We start from the raw sequence: 21,261 nt of genomic DNA, 5'->3' as shown, positions 1-21,261 counted from the left end.
AAGATCGCAGTAGGATCAGTGTTGCCAACTGTGGTTTACAAATGCATGCCAGACAGGGTATGAAAACAAGCTATTTGGCAGGAAAAACGCTAGATTTTGTGAAAATAAAATTACAAGTAACTTTACTTATTCTACCAAGAACGAAGTCAATACCTTTGCTTTCTAGTATCAAAAAAATGTCAATATGTGTAAAAACCACACGTAACAGATATGTATTTAATAATAACAAGAAATAGCTACCTATATTGTCTCAACGGCATTAAAGTTTCGTTTCATATTTGAAGACGAGAGCTTCTTTCTTGTAGGACAGACATAGAAAATTAAAGAACATATCTCTTAGATGAATAACTGTTAAATTAATATTTTATATACACGGAAATTCGGTGTAATATACAAAAACATTACATATTACACGAAATTGTTTCATCGTGTTTAATTTATCACTAAAATAATTACCGACCTACCTGCATTAAGTATCTGATAGTAAACAAAATGATGCGTATGAAAATAAATAAACTAAATATCTAGCTGTTTTTCAACACATTTAAAGTTGTTGGAGGTGTCAAAAAACGCTAGTAAAACGCCACAAGCCTATCAAAAACGCTAAATTGGCAACGTTGAGTAGGATATATTATTTCGCAACTATATTTAACTATCTACCAAAAGCATGAGTAGGATTATTTAATTTGTAAAAAATAGCATGTTCCAGTAAATTTGTTATAATATTCTGTCTTTTCGATGAAAATTACCAAGCTGTTTGCGGTGTCCAAAAACATTAACATAATATCCCCGTATAACGCCGCAAATTTACTCTAAACAGTCTAAACGCTACATCATCTTCCTCAGGTCTCAACTGAAGGTTAGACGGGCTTGAGTAGCTCTTTCTTCTTCCTCGAAGCATGGGGAGGGAGACTCCCAGAGGATATGATTGGCATCCTTTGATTCGCCACAAAATGAAACATTTATTTTAGGCATAAGGCATAAAGTCCACTAAAGCAGGCTTACGGGGCGCTCGCGCATTTTCTATGTGAATCATCGAAAATAAAACGTAATCAAATACGCCAACGCACACTGGATTTGACGACGCATTGTGCCCGCCTGCCCCATGAGTCACCGTTGTGTGGCTTTTCAGCCGGACGAATTAACGAAAATACAACGTAGTCCATTCATTTAACACGGCAAGCAAAATCACGCTCCTCGAAGCGTCGTCGATAGACGTGCGAGAAGCCATTATTTAAGAACAGTTACATAACTCTTTGTTTAGTTATTGCGTGTCCGATATTAATTACAAGCCCCGAGAAATTTAATAATATTTTTATTATTTTTACACGCCACTTGTGAAATTTTGCACGAGAGCCCCACTCGCACCGTTAAGTGGGTTTTACGCCTTAGAGTTAGACCGAACCGGATGTTTTAAGTTTAATCAAATCAATCCACTATGTTAAAAATAAACCGAATAGTGTGATTACTTTAATAGTGTATTATTATAAAATAAAACCGATGAAGCAACGCTTGCCATTCGCCCCGTTTCACCCTTCCTGCACCCTCGTCAAATTGAGCGTAAAGATTTGGTGGTGGGGAGGATATTTCGCTCTCTCTCGCCCCCCACCCTCGGGAAGCTTACTTCGCTCGGTTCACTGAAGGCCAGCCCTATTGGAACCAAGAGGTGCTGTAGTCAAATCCGTGCATAAATAATATCTAGAAAAACTACACCCTTTCAGGATTGCAAATGTTCTAGGTGAAGGGATTATTTTCTACTATCGTATTTACCCTTGTAGCTTTTTCGTATTACGTACGCGAATGGAATAGTTGATAAGTCATTTTATACTGATAAGTGATGAGCATTTAAAACTATTGTATATTGTATGTTCACGTATCTCCCACATTATCCACTACCATATTATCCTTCCGGATGGTTTCGTCGGTCCAGCATGAATAGGGCAGGGCAGCCCTGTGGTCATTGTATCACTGCTCATATTGTCTAGTGGTTATTCACTCATCTAGAAAAATGTCCGCTCCATTGCCTTGGCGACCTCATTCACGCGTTGTCTCCAATAATATGTGCCTTTCTTTCCATGCCACGTTGCTGTACCTATTCATAGTTTTGATAGTAAGGTGCATGGTTGCTACACCAGTCCCGTGCGGCTTCGTTTCGGGACAAGGAAGTATGGCACTAAAATCTTTTCATTGCGGCCGTTGACAAATCGCGGTTGCATATACCTACATGACGGGTGGAGGTGGGGTAACTCACACCATTGGTCCTTGATTTACTTGCACTGATATAGGATTCATTTAATGAACACATCTGTCGTACTTAAGACACAATCGAACATCGCCTTTCACTTTTGAGGATACTATTCGGTTGTACGAATGTGCCCAAGCCAGCTTGCTTCTGTAAGCAATCTCTATATATACGAATTTCTTTATCTGTGTTAATTATCAATTCATGTTGTAAATGCATTATATTAATAATTTTAATAAAACACATTTTTTTGTACTTAATCTACAATGAAAGTTTAAAATGTCTCTCTGAGGTGGACGAAACCGATACAAATTATTTAATATTAAAATGTTGATTCAGTACAAAAAATGTGTTTATTAACGTTATTAATACTCTATCTATCTATATTATTTGAATTAAAAAAACCTACAATATTATGTACCTATACAGTAGGTATTAATTTCATTTTGTTTTAATTATAATCAGGACCAGTTCCGTCTTCTTCAAAGCGATATTGTCAACTGGTAGGTAGACTATAATGATATTGGAGTTTTTTTTATACTTACAAAATTTAAAAGATTTAGTCATATATTGAATACATCTCTTCTTCTTGGTCGTACACTCATGGCTGAGGATCGTGACCACTTTTTAATTTTGCCATCTTTTGAGCGACCAATACTTTCCGTCCTTCTCGATCTTCCTCTTCTCTCAGCTCTTTCACTTGGTCGCTCCAGCACGCAGACGCTCTTCATTTGCTTCGCCTTCCCTGGAGGCCACCTAAAACCACCAGTCTCTCCAGGTTGTCCGGACCGCGCCTGACTATATGAAGACATACTTAATAATTAAATGAAATTGATAGAAATTATCAGTTCAAAAATAAACAACATTTAAGTATAGTTGACAATGTCCCTTTGAAAATATAATAATATAATGTGCAGTCACCGCGTTATAACTTTTGTATCGAATTTGGCGGGCGCGGCGCGGCGGCGTCTTGCGAAACTCAAACGTATAACCGTGTGTATGATGCCCCAAAAAGACACTGTCTAAGAACATTTCACACACGGTTATACGTTTGAGTTTTGCAAGACGCCGCCGCGACGCGCCCGCCAAACCACTACCACCACGACTGCACGGAATATTTTCATATGGAAATTAGGCGAAAATTGAATTTGACGGAAAAACGTTGCAGATTCTAGCTTATCTTCTCACATTATAATAGATTTATAGAATTACGGTATAAATCACGATGTCTGCAACGAAAGCTTTCCAGCTTTGGAGTTTCATTATCAATTCCTTTTTTTTTGTTATCAAAGTTAACATTGTCGTGTTAAAGAGTTAAAAGCTAGAAAAGTCGGCTGGCGTGCGACATGCGAATCTGAAGATATATATCAGCAGAAGTCATCCAACTTGAAAGAATGCAACCCCGACATTAAATATATATTATAGGTAGGTATACACTTATATAAGGATGTGTGTACGTGTAGGTATACCCGAGTTTGAACTACAACAGTAGAAGAAGTTATACAAGTACGGAACGTTCTATTATAGGCTTAAATTTAAATCTAAACATGCCTAAGGCTATACTGCTGGGGCACGGTCTAAAACGATCGCGACTACGCGACGCTAAGATTGTGCAAATGACGCGTGCATAACAGAACATAATTTGTCATAAAAAGTAAACATTTGCCCATTTAATGTTATGTTTATTGTTCTATTAAGTACTAATAATAATAATATATTCATTGACATGTTTTCTTTTTCAAGTAAATGGGTAACGTTTTTTAGTCATCTTTACACAATTTAAGAATCAATTCCCCCATCGCCATCACAAAACAAATTTAATATACGTGTTCACAGCTCGACTTTCGCTCTCCGATTGGCAGCCAGTCCGAAATTTTGTCGCACCTATAGTTGAAAATTATTTGCCGTTTCACTGAAGTACCGTCTTAATAAAAAAAGTTTATTTAATGCAAGGAATTTTTGGCAAATATCAAGTGTGAATGGTTTTACAAATTAATGAATCTGCAATGAGAAATGACCTGCTGCATATGTGATTATTGGCTTTAATTTTTCAACATGACTAAGCTCCATCTGTAGCCACAGTAGAAGGTTTTTCTTCAATATATTTCGTAATAACCACAGAAGAGATTAATAAATAGAATTCCGATAGGCTATACCCCATTACGCTACATTTTGACGCAGGGTTTTGTATGTGTGAGTGTCCTACGAAAATAATCCACACATTATAGAGTGCAACAGTGTCTTAAAATCCACCAATATTGAATGAGCGTCAGTGCATAAACCGAGAGCAGTTGTCAGAACGAAGAAATGCCGCATTCTTGACACGACTTGTTATCCCATATTCTTCTACACTCGAGATCGGTTGCCTGTTACTCCACACCCGTTGGGTATTTCAGTTACCATTCAATGTATAATATAATATTACTGTTTTCCATGCACGAGAGTTATGAAGTTTCGTTCTAAAACTAACTTATGTGAAAGAGTTTATCATAAAGGTTCAAATAGACTATATGACGATCGGGCACATATATGCTAAGAGCGTTTTAGTGTATATGATCAAATCTATGCCATTCCAACATTTATACATACATATTGTATGACAGCTATGACATCGTATTTACACTCTGTGACACCCTATGACACAGGACGCCAACATAAGAAACGGGTTTTTCGACATATATATGACCAATCGTCATATAGTGTATTTGAAGCATTAGTAATTAATTCAGAATTATTATATTATATCATTCATAACCAACTCATCATTGATTACAACCAGATAGGTATACGACGGCATAGGCCAGGTATTCCCACCCTTGTGCCCGCGAGCGCAATTGCACCTACAGGCACTTTTACATGCACCCACAGACACTCGTTAAATTTGTAAATTTCACAATTTAAAAAAAACAAAATATACTTAATTATTTTCGAATTTTAAATCGATTTATAAAAATAATTGCAATTGAATTTTTGTGTTCGTTGATTGGATATATTTAATTTATCGCCGATGTATAGTTGAACAAACAACTAAATAATACGTTTCATTATATTTAATAATGTTTTGATTGTTTTTTTTTATTGAACTTATGTTTTATTTGTCATTATTCTTTTTCTATGATATGTAAGTTTCATTTGGTTTTCAATGTGGTACTGATAAAAATAAAGTTGGGAACCCCTGGATTAGACCGTTAACTTTTTTCACTATTTTACTTCACTTAGACTTCCCATTGAAGTCTTGTCATGTCTTTGCAGATTTTCGGGGCCTCGAATAAACCAATATTCTATCCATACGTTAAATCTAGAAAAATAATTTCGATTATGCTTACAGGCCTCAATATTATAGGGCATATATTGATTAAATCCGAGTATGTACAAAATAATCAACGGGGTTGAAACCTGGACTATAGCAATGGCGAATGGCGACCTAATGAATACAATATGTATTTAAAACGAAGATTCTGAGGTGAATATAATATGGACTTGTATATGGAGAGGTCGCGAAACTTACTTTTAACACAGTTAAAGATGTACTGAATTCGTTGAGCGGCGGGGGGAAGAGTGACTCCAGAATTACTAAGGATATCTCAAGAGAGAAGACCGATACTTCGCTGGAGAGATAATGTGGGGAGGTAAGCCAGATAGTTGGTGATGGTGGAAGACTGAAAGTTGAGAAGGTCAAGGGTCAATTTTGGCTGTAAGGATACCAAAGAAAGAACAATAATAATAATTCGTTTTACATAATTTCTCACGGGCAATCTACATAAAAACAAAGCTTTTTGTAATACGGTTAAATATAATTATTCCTCCCCCATTTATTAATATGAATTAGATCCCTCTGTAATAAAACTTGCTATTTTTATCTTGAAGTTTTATTTTTAAATCTTTTGTTTATACTTTATACTTATACTTATACCAAACAATCACAGCGCAATACAATATGATTACGGAAGACTTAACTGTTTTTTTTTATAACTTTGCAGGGACAATCATAATAATATTGTTTGGTCGTTCTTGTATTTTGTATTTATAAACACCGCGTTGAATAACAGCTGAAGCCGCTTACATTTTAGCGTGACAGAAAACAAAGGCAACGGACTAATTAAGAACGCTTTATTAATTCGACATTGTTATATTTAAATAAACATCGTACTATCGGTCACATTTTCTCTCAACACCTTATTCAAGTCACGTGGTTTACCCAGCTTTCCCCTATTTTTTGTGTTTTTTTTACGTTTTCATCCCTCTAAGGTGGGATGTGACCCCCTCGCCTTATAACCGTGAATTAATTCGCACGTTTTCCCCTGCCGACTATGCATATCGCTCGTCGGCTCTAATTAATTCAACACGTTTCTGGGATTCTTTTTATGCGAAATTACGGCGTGCACATGGGTGCCGTTTTCGCAACTCGCTTTTTTCATAATCGACGAGGGTTCGCGTAATTCGCGCGGATTATAATGTACAACAGTTGACGAAGACTATGGAATTCACAACAATGTTTCTACTGAAGTTAAAAAGAGATCTTTAGCTACGTATTTTTTCGTTGTGTTAAGGGCACACATGCTTACCTAGAGTTTCTGTTTTTTCATTTAAAGTTGAACTATGACATTGAATACTAGGTATGATTTTTAAAGTGAAAGTGATATTATGTTACATCTCTTTTACGCATGCTAATATGATTAAAAAGTTTTTCTTTCTCTTTCTGTCACATTCGAATTTGATTACCAAAGTTTAAACATTTACTATGCGTATTAGCTGACGTGCTTCGTCGTTTACAAATTATAACATGAATTTAAAAAATATATGTATTTATAATATTAAATATATTTTATAATGTACACAGATTTTTTTAACAACTATATTATATATACTTTTATTTATTTGTCGCATATTCAAAATGTTCTTGCTATATTAAAATCTTTTTTTTAGCCGGCCAAGTAAATCCGTATTTTTGGCCATAGACTAATAGAAAAAACTCTCTGCTGTCAGATTATGTTGATAGCAAATTGCAAGATACCTAACGAAGGAATTGTGTTTTATATCAGGAATAAGAAACACTATCTGTAAGTACAATATTATGTTATTTATTACTTTCGTAGTATTCTGTGTGTTTTGCATATATTATTCAAGTGTTAATTTATTGTTTTCTTAGTCTACATTAGTTGCGTGGTTAGTTTAGAGGTTATTGCGAGAATGCCTGTGATTTCATATTTATTTGTTTGATATAATCTAAGGCGTTCTAGTTGTTATTAAACATGTTACCTACCTGATTACTTTATTTTAGTTAATCAATCTTTTTTGATGCTTTGTATTATCACTAATCCGTTTTAATTACCATTCTTCAAACAGTCGCACACTATAAAAGATTAAAAATCACACTATTAACAGTTCATATGTTATGTTTTTTGCAGATGGAGAAAATGTCTACCGAGATCTTTGCTTGTCGACGGTTTCATATGAATAAGATGGAATGAAATAAATCTTTTAATTAATAATGAAATAAATCCGACTTTCGGCGTACGATCCGAACATGGCGTGATTCATATAATATTATTTATGACGTAGACCATCAAGCATATATACCCATTTTATAGATTTAATAGTACAATTACAAAAGGTAAATATAAAGTGACTAATGTTTGTAACCTATAGCTATGTCTATCTCGCATACATATTTAAAAAATAAAACAATTTTATAATTACATTTTTGCACTAAATTTATTATCGATAATGATATAAAAGTTGCTAAATTGATTCATAATATTCTAAAATATAATATAATTTTGCATATCAGTTACTTGTATCATATCAGGTATGTCATTTGGTAGAGCTTACTCTCCAAGTCTTTTCTTTTTCATCCTCAATATCACTTTGATATTAGAAACATTGTCTTTCTAACACCATTTCAAAGACTTTAAGTTTTCTAGATGCTGTATATTAATTCTTCTCTTCGGCTATATCTGCATCTTAGTTGCAGCATATGGATACAATGCGGCGCCTCCAAGAATCTCTGTCACTCTAGTTTTTTTGCATCGTTCCAGGTCATACTAGCAGCCCGTAACTCCGCCAGATATGCTATATAGATAGTATTTAGCGGCCATCCAGGACGCCGGAATCCGGTTGGCTTGAAGAACAGGCAAACCAGATTGGGATTCTCTTCAGGCACTCGCAGCACGTGGCCGGGCCAGGTACAAAGTTGCGTATTCACTCTCAACGTGATGCGAGGCTATTTGGTGCGTTCTTTTATCTCCCGTTACTTCTAAAATTACCGCACACCCAGTATCCGTCGTAAACATCTGTTCTCGAAGCTCAGTATACGGTTGCTCGGAGCCTTTGTAAGGTGCCATGACATAAAAACTAGTAAGATATTTAAAATAGCTGCTAGAATGAATACATTGTTGAAAGGAAATGAAAACTGATAATATGATATATCAATTAATTTGTCCATCTGAAGTTGTAGATATCAGTTAATAATTATGTGTTATACCAGTAATTAAATGCTGACTTCAAATGAAAATTGACTATTAAATATTGAAATAATATATTACCAGTTTTGATTTTTTTAAGTACTATACTATATCCATGGTTCATATTACAATGTCATAGTAAAACTTAGAAGAATAAAATATGTCGTAAGACGAAATCAATCTTGGGGTTTTAATATAAGTTAAATAAATAGTACACAGCTAATTTGTTATTACTTTGAATACATGCCATGTCTTTACATCAATAAAAAACAGAAAAACAATTTAATAATGTATAAATATTTATATAAGACTTAACAACGTCTAGTTAGACATCTAGTTAGACACGATGACCTCCATTTAATTTCCTCTTATTTTAAAATTCACCAAGATATATCCTAATAAGTAGGTAAGTATATTACATTTGTACATATAATAAGTAAATCAAGTACTTAACATAAATAATTATACTGTAAAATTAAATTACAATTGAAGCAGTATATATGGACCCCACAGAGTAATTAACAATATAATAATTTATATAATTATATCGGGTATATACTATATTGACACATTTTAATGAAGTCTATTTTTCTTGGTACCTACGTTCAATGATAAATGTTGTTTTATATTGTAACATAAACAATGGTAATATGCATTGATCTTTCTGATTTTTAAACTGTGATATCTATTTTATATATCTATTGATTTCTATGTGTATTATTGATACATTATTTATTTCAAATACAATAATTTCAAAACTAACAGTAAATAATATATAGAAAGCGTCATGTTGTTTAGTTGGAACATCTACTAGGAAATTCCATCCAATCCAAATTCAATTTTTACCAGGTGGGTACTTGTAGGTCAGTTATTTTTGGAATAAAATGAATCCCTTAAAAAATATGAAATAAGAATAGAATGATAAATATTTGTGAAAATTTACCAAATCAACATGTTTAACGTGAATATTTTCACACTAAAATGATAAATATTGTTAAGAAAATATACACAAACAGTTCATTCAGAAGTTATGACGTTTAAAAGATCCCGCGAGTTAACTCGTGCGTGGCACTGATCATGAGGTGATATCAGTTATAATCATTTATGAGGAATGGTTATAAGCCATTGGCACAACCAATTTGGTTTTTGACCTTGAGAACAAAATGTACTTTTTACACGGAACCAAAACTCACGGCTGCAGAGACGAATGCTTATACAAAATATGGCGCAGTGGAATCGCCAGCAAGATCAGGTATCATTATTTAGATGTAAGTATACATATTATTTTGAATTTCATAAAATTACACTCGTTCTGGGTGTCTCGTAACAGTAAACTATATTAGTAAATTAGATATATCTTGATGAACTATAAAATAGTGATGTAATATAGACTTGTTGAAAATATATTAAGCATAATAAAATTTAAAATAAAAATTTAGAAATTCAGCCTTTCTGGTTCTCTAATATTCATAGATCTACTGGTTCTGGGATCTACTATTTCTGGCAGTAGACAATTCATATAAAAGTGATATATCTTTTTTTCAATCTTTTCAATCCAAAATGTCTCGTCTTTTTTGATTAATTCTATTTTAACAGGAAAATTATGTCCCGTCCAAACTCCAAATAAACAGACATCTTTCTTAGTAATATGAAGCTGCCCCTGAATCTGGAAGTACCAATCGTGATTTTTATCTATTACCATATTCCTGTCTTTATCTACTTTCCAAAATTTAATTTTTTTCTGTACAATAGCTTCATCTGCACTTATTCCAGCAGCTGAGAAAGGACATTTTATTTCAATAATTGTATCATCATCGCTGATGCCATCTGGCGTTGCACCGATAAAATCATACACATCATCGATAAACAATCCACATCTCTCAATCTTAATCCGTTCTTGTACACTAAGCTGTTGTAAAGCTATTGATTCATTTTCTTTACCATATTTTACCGCTTTCACGTTGGCTAATGATTGGCTATATAATAAACGTTTTACCAAAGGCCCAAATTTTGTATTTTCTCGCCGCTTACACACCTTACCAAAAACAGAGGCAGTAAGAAGGTTTCGTCGCCTTTCTAGCCATTCTGCACATTCAGATTGTAATACGGTGCGTCTTTCTATATCCCTCCTCTCATAGTTTGTCAGTTTGAGTTTTTTCAAAAAAGTTTCTTTTAACAATTGATATTGATTTTTGTCCATATCAGGTTTTTGGCAACTCTCTCCATAATCTGGATTAGATAAAGGAACAGTATGTATTGGTTTTCGCCAAGATTTTCCTATTTTTTTTTTATTTATTTTCAACCTTCTTGATTCTAAGCGATTTATGAAGGCTTTTGGGCTATTTTTATAAACTTGTTTTTGAATTGTGCAATGTAACTTATTTGTATTAAATGCGATTACCGCCGCTGCACATCGTCCCATGTACGATTGTCTTTGAGAGTAGTTAATTCTCTTGCCGCCTACAAATTTTGCAATCATGTTATTAAAAGATTCTGAAATATTAGTAGAAAAATTATAAATTAAACTTTTTGAATTTAGCACCAAACGAGAATTATATATCATTAATTGAGAAAATAGACTGCATTCTTTTAATGCTGGTACATAATTTACATCAAGCATGTCCTCTGTATTTGGTTCATTTGTACAAAAATATGGTAGACAAGAAGTATGGTCTCCAAAAACATGGTGCGGTCCATTAAATAAATCTTTTTTCAGAGCGATAACCTTTTCTTCGAAAGTACTATCTTGTAGTTTTCTATACTTGATTGCACCTATGACGGCTTTCCGCAGACGTCTTTTTCTTGACGCAATGATTTTTCTTACATTCAAGGGATATCTTGTGTCTTTGGTTAATGCCTCTATTTTGCCACAATAATTTCTAATTAAATGGTTTTTACATTCAACTTTCTCGACAGTTACATTCGGATAAGGGTGACAATCAAGAATTTTTTTGTATGTGCTGGAATCTCCATCAGCAATCAATTTTGAATAAATCAATCCATGTGTATTAATAGATTCTTTAAAGCCTTCTAATATTGCTGTAGATTCCATTCCACCTGACGGACCGGTATAATTTAAAAAGCATTTATGTTGTTGAGCAGGGATATTTTTATTTTTAGCTTTGGCGCACAAATCGCAATATTTATTTTTCACTGACATGTACAAAATCTTTCCGGTTCTTTGACCAATGATCGTGGCAGCGCCAGATGCTGCGGAATAATTGCATCTGTATGAACGTTTCGACCAACAGCCGTCTGCAACAACTGATATCATGGGAATACCAGAAGAATCGACGTCACCATTTTCGATTGCAAGTTGTCGCTCTTCTTTCGCAGCGTTTTCCATACTCTTATTTTTGGTTTCTTCAAACCACTCGTACACCTTCTGTTGACTCTTTCTGTATGTTCTTGCTGTAATCGATGGTACGTCAATTGCTGAACACATTTCTTCCAGATTTGAAAATCCACTGCCGATACTGATTATACTGGATACAAATGCGTCACACAGATTCATTTTGTTTTTGTTCATTTCAGTGGTATATAATTTTAATTTTTTACCACAAAGTTTACATTGAATAAAAAATGTACTACTAAAGTTATCCCGATTTTCCCCAAAAATTTCTAAATGTGATAAATTACAATTAAATGGAGAATCATGGTGGCTAATTAATTGAAGTTGTTGGAAAAAATATGAAAAGTCTATAATTCTACGGCCTTCTACACGGAATTTAGGGCTTGAATCTTCAATTTCATTTTCTATAATAAATTCTTCGTGTTCGTGTTCAAATGTGGGATGAAATTCTGGTTCAGGTAGTATGCTTTGAGGATTTCCATGCTCAGGCATAGTCTTCGGCAATATATCAATACTATAATACATTCAAAAATATTAGTTTAGTAGATAGTTAACAGAAAACAAAATGTATAGCTGCTATTAATTATTGTACCAGATTATAATTTTTGTCACAGACACACTAATTTCGAATAAGACATGGCACAAACATAATATAAAAATAATATAAGTACAAATGATCATTATACTTAATTGTGTGTATTAATAAGTAATACGCAAAACTTCCTTTTGCAAGATAAATAAATATTGTGAACCAAAATTTTCTGTGAAATGTGGTTTTTTCAACTATGTATAATTATGTCAAATTATAAAATAATAATTTCAAACCTTTGTGTTTTTAATGTATTAATATTTCCATCTTTTCTCCTACGTCTTTTTTTGGAACTTCCAGCCATCGGATAGTGAGTTCGTGGCATTTTTTGTAAGTACAATCGATATAAATAATTGTGATAATATTGTTAGGTACCTATGTCAAAAACCGAGGATGAAAATTTCGCATTCCCGCTGAAATAAATGACGTTCATAGTATTGCCAGGCTAAACTTTCGAAATTAAAGTTAGTTTTTAAAAAAAAAATTACATTGGAAAATATTATGTAAGTACAGGCATCCATTATTATGTTATTTGATGAAAGTATTCTTTAAAATCATCTGTATTATTATAATCTCGCAAATTCATAATTTAGTAAAAGTTAAATTTTCTGTAATATAAACATCAGTAGGTACCTAACCTATGTTGATTCATAATTTTGGCTAAGTAAAAAATATAGATATTTTTACTTCGCGATGTGTTTGGGGTGTTCTAAATTATGTAAGTATGTTTAATAACAAATGTGAAATTCGTAAAACCTCATGTGTATTATTTATTAAATAAAAATAGTAAAACTAATAGTAGATACAAATGGTGAAAAACTTCATTCTCTTATTTACTAAAATATCAATTCAATAATATTTTAGTAGATATGGCAATACTGGACGACCCGATATATGTCACTGAAATAAAATAAAATCTATCACAATTTATAAAATACATACCTACTACAATCATAATTATTTTGAATGTAGAGGGAGATAGTTATAGAAAGGGACAGAAAACTGATTGCTATGTTGCAATATTAGGCAAAATAGATTGCAACAGTGTTAAAAATTATAATGTATGATTTAGTATGACATAACGTAGAATTGACGCAAATACAAATTTCTTCAGATTTTTTTTTGTTTTGTCCTCAAATGTCAAAATATGTTTTCCTTTTGAATAATATGTTCGAATTTGTGTTTGTTTCGCCTATTTTTGTGTTCAATTTGTAGCATTCACTTTTATAAACATATTTTTGTACAATACTTGTGTGTTGGCGTATTTTTTTGGTCATATAAAGTTAAAATAATACCAGCTAAAGATTCCATACATCATACACCAATTCGCAGGTGGGTCTGGCGGATATCAAGATGGTCGAATATTTCGTGGAAACAGTTGTTTTAAAAAGGTCTCTATTTAGTATTACAAATTTATAACTAACAAGATATTTCATCATTTATTCAATGATTAATGATAAACCTTCTGATACGTAGCTTTATATTATTTCGTATGTCTATAATTGTAGCATATTTAAATAACAAAATGTCTACTCGCTTCCATTAGATTTAGAACCAATAGAAACTGCAAATATTATAATTATACTGAATATATTTTACTACATTATGTTTTATAACATTACAACTATCTATAATAAATCGTTTGAGATAATAATTAAGGGAAAAATTTGTCATCATCACAGCCTATTAATGTCACAAAAATATGGCTTCGTTCTCAATTATCACGTTTCACGGTTTCAAAGAATATTATTTTACGTCATAAAAATACTTTATGTAGTTATCAAATGTTTTACATAAATATTTGACGATGAATAAGCTTCATAATGATATAAATAGTTTTTCTACAAATCTTACGTACTATTCAGGCTTAACCTCTGAAAATACCAGAAAATAGCTGACATGGAACACCTTCCCCCTGCAACTCTCGGTAGTGTTGATCGCTTTTCAAGGTGCATTATTTGGTGATACAAATTGGCAGGGCAGTAACCGTGTTCAATAGGCCAAGCCTCAACTTGCTGCAAGTTGCAGCCCCATGTGGCTTAACCCCAAGTCACTTCGGATAATGATATATTGCACTTGTGTAGAAATGAATTTAGATGGGTGTTGTTGTTTTTTAAAATTGATGTATGTAGATTAATCAGAAGTCAGGACACTTAATTGTACCTACACCTATGTTGTGAAACTGGTTTTTCGTAAATTGTATTGTATATTTTGTAAACTGTAATGTTCACTAAATGTAAATGTTCAAGAAATTAATTGAAAATTATACGCTCAAAATGCACCATTTACTTTTTGTGTAGATAACACTTGAAAGATATATTCAGAATTCAACATTCAACAAGAGTAACCGTTTTGTAGGTACCTACATACTTACCATATCGTAATAAGTAATAATCAATCAGTTTAATATTTGCATCAGCACAAAAATAACGATAAAAACGGCAGTTAGTTTAAATTTAGTATCTAGTACACTCAAACTCATTATTTAACATTCACCATTTTGCGACCATGGACTTTTTGGCAACTTTGTTGAAGTTTGGCAGTAGACCCGACTTATAATACGTTTCTACTTGCATATTAAAAATAATAATATGATGAATGCATGCTTAAAATATGAAATTCGAATGCATGGAAAACGTTATTCATAATAAATAATATGTAGTATCCTATTGTTTCTAACTATGAATGTTTAATGTTACCAGTGGCGGCGTGCTCAAACTTTTAAAATAATGTGGGTTGGGCTGCAGATACCTATATGAAAGTTAACTTACTTTAAATTATTTCATTATCAGTTAGGCACTATTTTCTATCAAGCGACCAATCACATGTCACATAATATTTAAATATTATATAATTTAGAAAAACACTAACTGAGAGAGTATATCACAACCAATAGAAAAAACTTTTTTGAAAAAAGTAAACCAACCGGTCGGGAATCGAACCCGGCATCTCTAACGGGTAAACGCCCCAAACTCGTCGCATTCAGCCATTCAGTAACATGATTTCGAAGAGCGCTGAGTGGTAGGTATTTAATAGCCAATAGCTAAAATATTTGTCGTTATTAGTATGTCTTCCTAGCATAATGGCTGAATGCGACGAGTTTGGGGCGTTTACCCGTTGGAGATGCCGGGTTCGATTCCCGACCGGTTGGCTTACTTTTTTCAAAAAAGTTTTTTCTATTGGTTGTGATATACTCTCTCAGTTAGTGTTTTTCTAAATTATATAATGTTCAATAATCAGAATGATATATTCTTAAATCTTGTGAATTATTCGTTTGAATAAAAGAAATAGTTAATTAAAAATAATATTTATATTTTCTTATATCAAAAACGGCTTAAGCCTTTACTGTGTTTAAAAACATTTCCAGTTGAATATTTTTTGCTTTATAAGTTCTTCTTGCCTCTTCTAAAATTTCTGCAGATAAACTTTTAAAATTCCTGAAAAATGACCTTTTTTGTGAAAGCACCCTCTCTTTTAGTGAACCTAATGAGTAAACTTTACCGTCTAACATTGTTTTGTCACGCCAGCCAACGTGTCGCAGTGTTTGCTTAGGTTCTTTTTGCTTGTGTCGATTTAGCATCGCTGGCTGGTTCGCATGCCAGAGTTGCCGTGGGATGGAATTCGTTAGCTGGTTAGTCAGGAAGCAATCCATTAGTTGACCTGTACGCTACAGGGACGGGCAAAACCTTTGCAACAAAGGGGTAAAGTATCCTACTTTTTACTGAACTCCATTCGCTAATGGAATTATTTACAGTATTGTCGATTTTCCCCTGCTGATAGTTTACGTAGGTAAGTTATTTTATTATATTCTGTGTCGTATGTGAGACTTTATAGTTATGAGGATATGACTATGTTGAACAGAAGGTCTTGGGAACACTGAGGTTATTTTATCGATCTTGTACTATTCCATTTTAATCGGGTTTGTCATCATAGTGTGTGAGGGCGCCAAAAGGGGAACCCTTGTGTTGGCAAAATTCGTCTTTATCTAATTTCGTGTCCGGAAACATGTACGTATGCAGTTCGCCGTAGCACACTTCACCGTGAACATAAAATTTATGTATTGTTTGATTTACTATAACGATTTTTTTTTGTAGTACTTTTCCACTTTAATAAATCAATTTGGACCGATATTATTAAAGTGGAATAAGTACCTACTAACAAAAATTGCGTTTTATTAAATCAAACAACAATTCAATGCAGTTCCACCATGAATTGACAGTTAACAAAATAAAAAAAATTAAAATTTATGTCTACATAAAACACGGTTGTTGTCGGTTTACACTTTACATGAAGCCAGCAGCAAACAAATTTTAAAAATAGCCGATATACTGGATTATTTGTTAGGTTAGGTTAGGTTTTCATTCCTGAATTCATGATACCTATTTGCCAAAATGAGCTATGAAAATTTAATTAATGTTCATATTGAATCTAATAAAATTGGAGACCGTATAGTATACCGTCATCTCTTTCCGATAAGAAAGCTCACAGCGAGCTGTGCCACGGTGAAATGTTTTACGTACAATCCACATGTAACCATCTAATTTACGACACGTATTTCACTAACTTAACGTTATACTTGAAAAGGTCACAAAGTGAATGAAACACGTGTCGTAGAAACAATATCTATATATATATATATATATATATATATATATATATATATAAGTATGTCTAAGGGCAGTTAGTGAATCAAACCGTCCACAAATTACCGGAGTTACCTGATCATTTCGACTTATTGGCTCATTTGTCACTTACTTGATCATTGTCAGGTATAGATTTATATGCAGTTGTGACCAGCTCGACGAGCCGGTACCGTAGGTACCTATAACTCAATTTGATAAGGTAAGTGATAATTTCGAAGGCAGTAAATAGGCTCCTATATACTTTTTTATCCCTGAATATAGAACGTGACTTCGTTGATTATTTCCGTTCATTATTAATCGCCTTTAGCTGATCGGAGAGTGCGACGTTGCCACTGCAAGGAAGAGGTGATAGGAAGGTGAGACGGAACGGGAACGGTGCGTGAAATTTTATAATTTCAATGATATGCGAAAATATCCTTTGCGTAAACTGCATAAGAAATATTTTTTACTGTAGGTACAGGTGCTGGAGACGGGTCCATTGTTTACACCTGAATGAAGTGACACCATTATCAAGACTATTCAGATAGGCCGTTTGCCTTTGCTTAAATACTATACGTATAGATGAAGACAAAATACATTTTCTTATTCGTTGAAACAATATTATGACTTTGTATACTTATTATTAATTGTAATATTATAAATACTTTGAAAACCCTAAGTGGGGTTTTAATGGATATCAAAATACTTTTAGTATTTTGATACTTTTTTGTTTAGTATTTGGACTAGAAGTCATTTCAAGCAACGTTTCGATTCTGAATTGTTGTCTTTCACGATATTGAGAGTATCCACCGCTCCGGAACTTGCCGCAAGTATACTATACTATATTATTTTATAGTAATTAAACGTAAAATAACACATATGAATCAAATAAAATTGACTTAGCACGCCGCGTTCGAACACGCGATCTCCGGATTCGTAGACGAGAATCTTAACCGTTCGTCCACGGAGGTCGTCAAATGATTTGAATAGCAAAAAAAGTGCGTAATAATTGTATAGACTACATTTTAGTAGATATGTGCTTAACTATAAGCATACTATTAAAGTTGAAATAAATGGCACGACCTACCAGATGTTTTATTTTTTGCTTGCTTGTATTGATCCAATATGAATACATAAATACACTCAATAAATAAACATCTTTGAATTAACCATTTCTTTTATTCAATGAATAATTCACAAGATTTTGAGAATGTAACATTCCATATATTGAACATACATAACTTGAAAACACCTCAGATATATACCCACTAGAAAAAATCATATTTGAAAACAAATACGAAACTCGACGAGATTTGAACCCGTATAACCATTGGTTAATGCATTTAATGCAACTTGGCGCGACATGGAAATTTCGAAAATTATTTCCGACGAAAATAATTACATATATGTAATCAAAATAATACCAATCACTTTACTTACACACACGCATCACTAAAAAGGTATTTTGTTTTTCACTTGAAAAAATAAAAATTTTACAGTTCGTGCACTATTGAAAAATGATGTGAAAAATGTTTTGTTTTGGTACCTGTAAATTTGACTGTATTTAGGGTTTTTAAGAGATTTTGGCTCTCATGTTTTTTCAAATATTGCATATTGGTTAAAATAACAAAAAATATAACTATTGATAAATAATATTATAATCTCTTGTTTTTAATGATTTGGGTTCTGTAGGTAGATACATAAGCTAGATAACATTAAGATCTTCGTTGTTTTTTAGGTTTGCATTTATCAACAAAATAATAGTACAAAACAGGCATAATCTTCACTGTCTGGAAAGCCCACGAAAATACTCTTGGTATTCCTCTGGTATGTATTTAGCGTTGTCACTAAATCACGATATTTTAATTTAGAAATATGATTTCTTTGGATTCTTAATTATTATAAGTATATCTGGAACAATAACAGGAATTCTTTCTATATTTCGTCGTTAACCAACTACCATAAAATCATTTTCTTCAAATGATGTTTATATAAAAAGAGTCTCTCAAAATCATCTCTTCAAACGTGAAACCACGCCATATTGTATATGGGAACTATTTTACCACACAATGTTTTTTTGTAATATAAATTAAATGGTGCGTTGGGTTATCATATTTAGATGCGAATGATTTAAAAACCTGAAACGTCATTGATACAATGAATTTCCGCATTCTTTGACAAAATTACACCAGTCATTGAATGTGAAAATTCTCATCGTAGACAGTTTTTTTTTTGCTTTATTATGCTTTGGCCATGGTCCCCACATCCCGAACCGGGGCCCCATGCCAGGATGTTTGGCGTGCCCCTTTACCTATCACTGAGGTTAAGGGCAGTATGATGTTCTACGATAGTATTCCCCATATTATCCCCAAATGATATTCCGTAGAATCCCTGGGTTTGGCGAGGTAAAATGAATGGTATTCTGTGTATTTTTTGTAATTTTCAAATAAATCCACTTGAATTATTGAGTTGTTGGCTTATTATGAACCATTGATCGCGACCCCCTTTCATGGTAACATATTAACATGCGACCCTTCTACATATTGGATAAATAGCCATTTATATTAGTCAGGAAACACACTACAGATAATTATAAAATAAAATTCCAAATGTGAATTATCATCAAATTTAGATAATTTATTATATCACATAAAATTGCATCACATACATACAAATATTATAAAATCTTGGGTCAAGTTGACGCTAAGGTACAGATTTGGATTTCGCGTTATACACATTTTTATTTATCTAAAAAATCAAAAAAATGAATTATTCAAAATCATTTGAATTTGTGCTGCACAAGAGAAAAACCAATAATCATAGGGTGAAAAACATAACCATAAAATAAAAATTAATAATAAGATGGTATCATTTCACAAATTCAAATTGTATAGTTATTTTATTAATATGCACCTTTTAGGTGGAGAATTTATATTAATAAGTTATAAAATAGTTGGGGTGCATCGAAAAGATTAACAGTAGGCATAATAACAGAATGATTTAAAAAACGCCAAATATAAAATTTAATACTGTTCTAAAATCTAAAAAGTTTTTTTGAATAAACACGGCATAAAATGAGAATCTCGTAAAATGAGTAATTTTTCAATTATTAGTAAACAAAAAAAGGTAGCCATTGTTTAGTGGAAAAAAATAAGCCCAAGCAGTACAGTGGTCATAATGCTATGTATTGTTTTTACATGCACTTCACAAGATAATTTTATTCATACAAAATATTATTTGGTAGTATGGGTGCCACTGGCACTGGACACATATTTATAATTGCGGAAAAACTAATTAGAATTATTACAGTTCACACCTTCATCTGTCTTCTCCAATAGTATGTACATATCCCTGGTGTGGACGAATTATTTTTTTTGCATGTACCTACTTACCTTAATAATTAAGGTACACCACACCGTACACCACTCATGTAAATCATTCATTTAGGTACAATACCTATCGTCTTAATCATTTCTAAATACTTTTATTCATGATTTTATCAAGATACCGACTAAAGAGATATTTTTCTTATCGATAGTCAAATTTCATTTTTCAAAGCAACAAACTCATTCCAAAATAATATATCAACTTGATTTTTTTTGTAATTGTCAAAATACTTATAATGTTAGTACACAAATTTTAATTTTATTTATTTTTCTAATATTATTATCTTGTAATTTACATTCAAATATAAAATGGTCTTAAAAACTCTCATCATAACAATACAACAGCTGTAAACATTAGTTGAACTAAGCTAGCTCTCAGTTCTGTGTATTCAGAATTCAAGATAATTTGGCAACGTTGCATGAACGAACAAGTGTGTTGATCAAAATGATCAATGTAGAGACATTAAAAATAGATGATATTTTTTTGGGTATAAACATAATATTTATAGTTAAGTGATAGCTGACCATGTTTTAAATATAACGAAAAAGACAGCAAGTTGCTACCTCATCCATGTCATTATATATGACATGTGAAATAGTGATCGA

General features: G+C 32.6%; 1 protein-coding gene and 1 long non-coding RNA gene across 2 annotated transcripts in view; both read left to right on the top strand.

The window, feature by feature from the left end:
• Window positions 1–21,261, top strand: part of jing (AE binding protein 2 jing) — a 130,463-nt gene that overhangs the window by 64,027 nt on the left and 45,175 nt on the right. The window lies entirely within an intron of this gene.
• On the top strand, window positions 7,227–9,601 carry LOC147063876 (uncharacterized). The gene is made up of 3 exons (XR_015072011.1): window positions 7,227–7,302; window positions 7,651–7,856; window positions 8,281–9,601. It is a non-coding gene; the product is annotated as an uncharacterized LOC147063876 (long non-coding RNA).

This window comes from Rhyacophila brunnea, unplaced genomic scaffold, assembly GCF_057557595.1.
Source record: "Rhyacophila brunnea isolate RB1 unplaced genomic scaffold, BYU_Rbru_1.0 scaffold_8, whole genome shotgun sequence".
NCBI lineage: Eukaryota > Metazoa > Arthropoda > Insecta > Trichoptera > Rhyacophilidae > Rhyacophila > Rhyacophila brunnea.
This window is presented reverse-complemented; position numbering and strand designations above follow the sequence as displayed.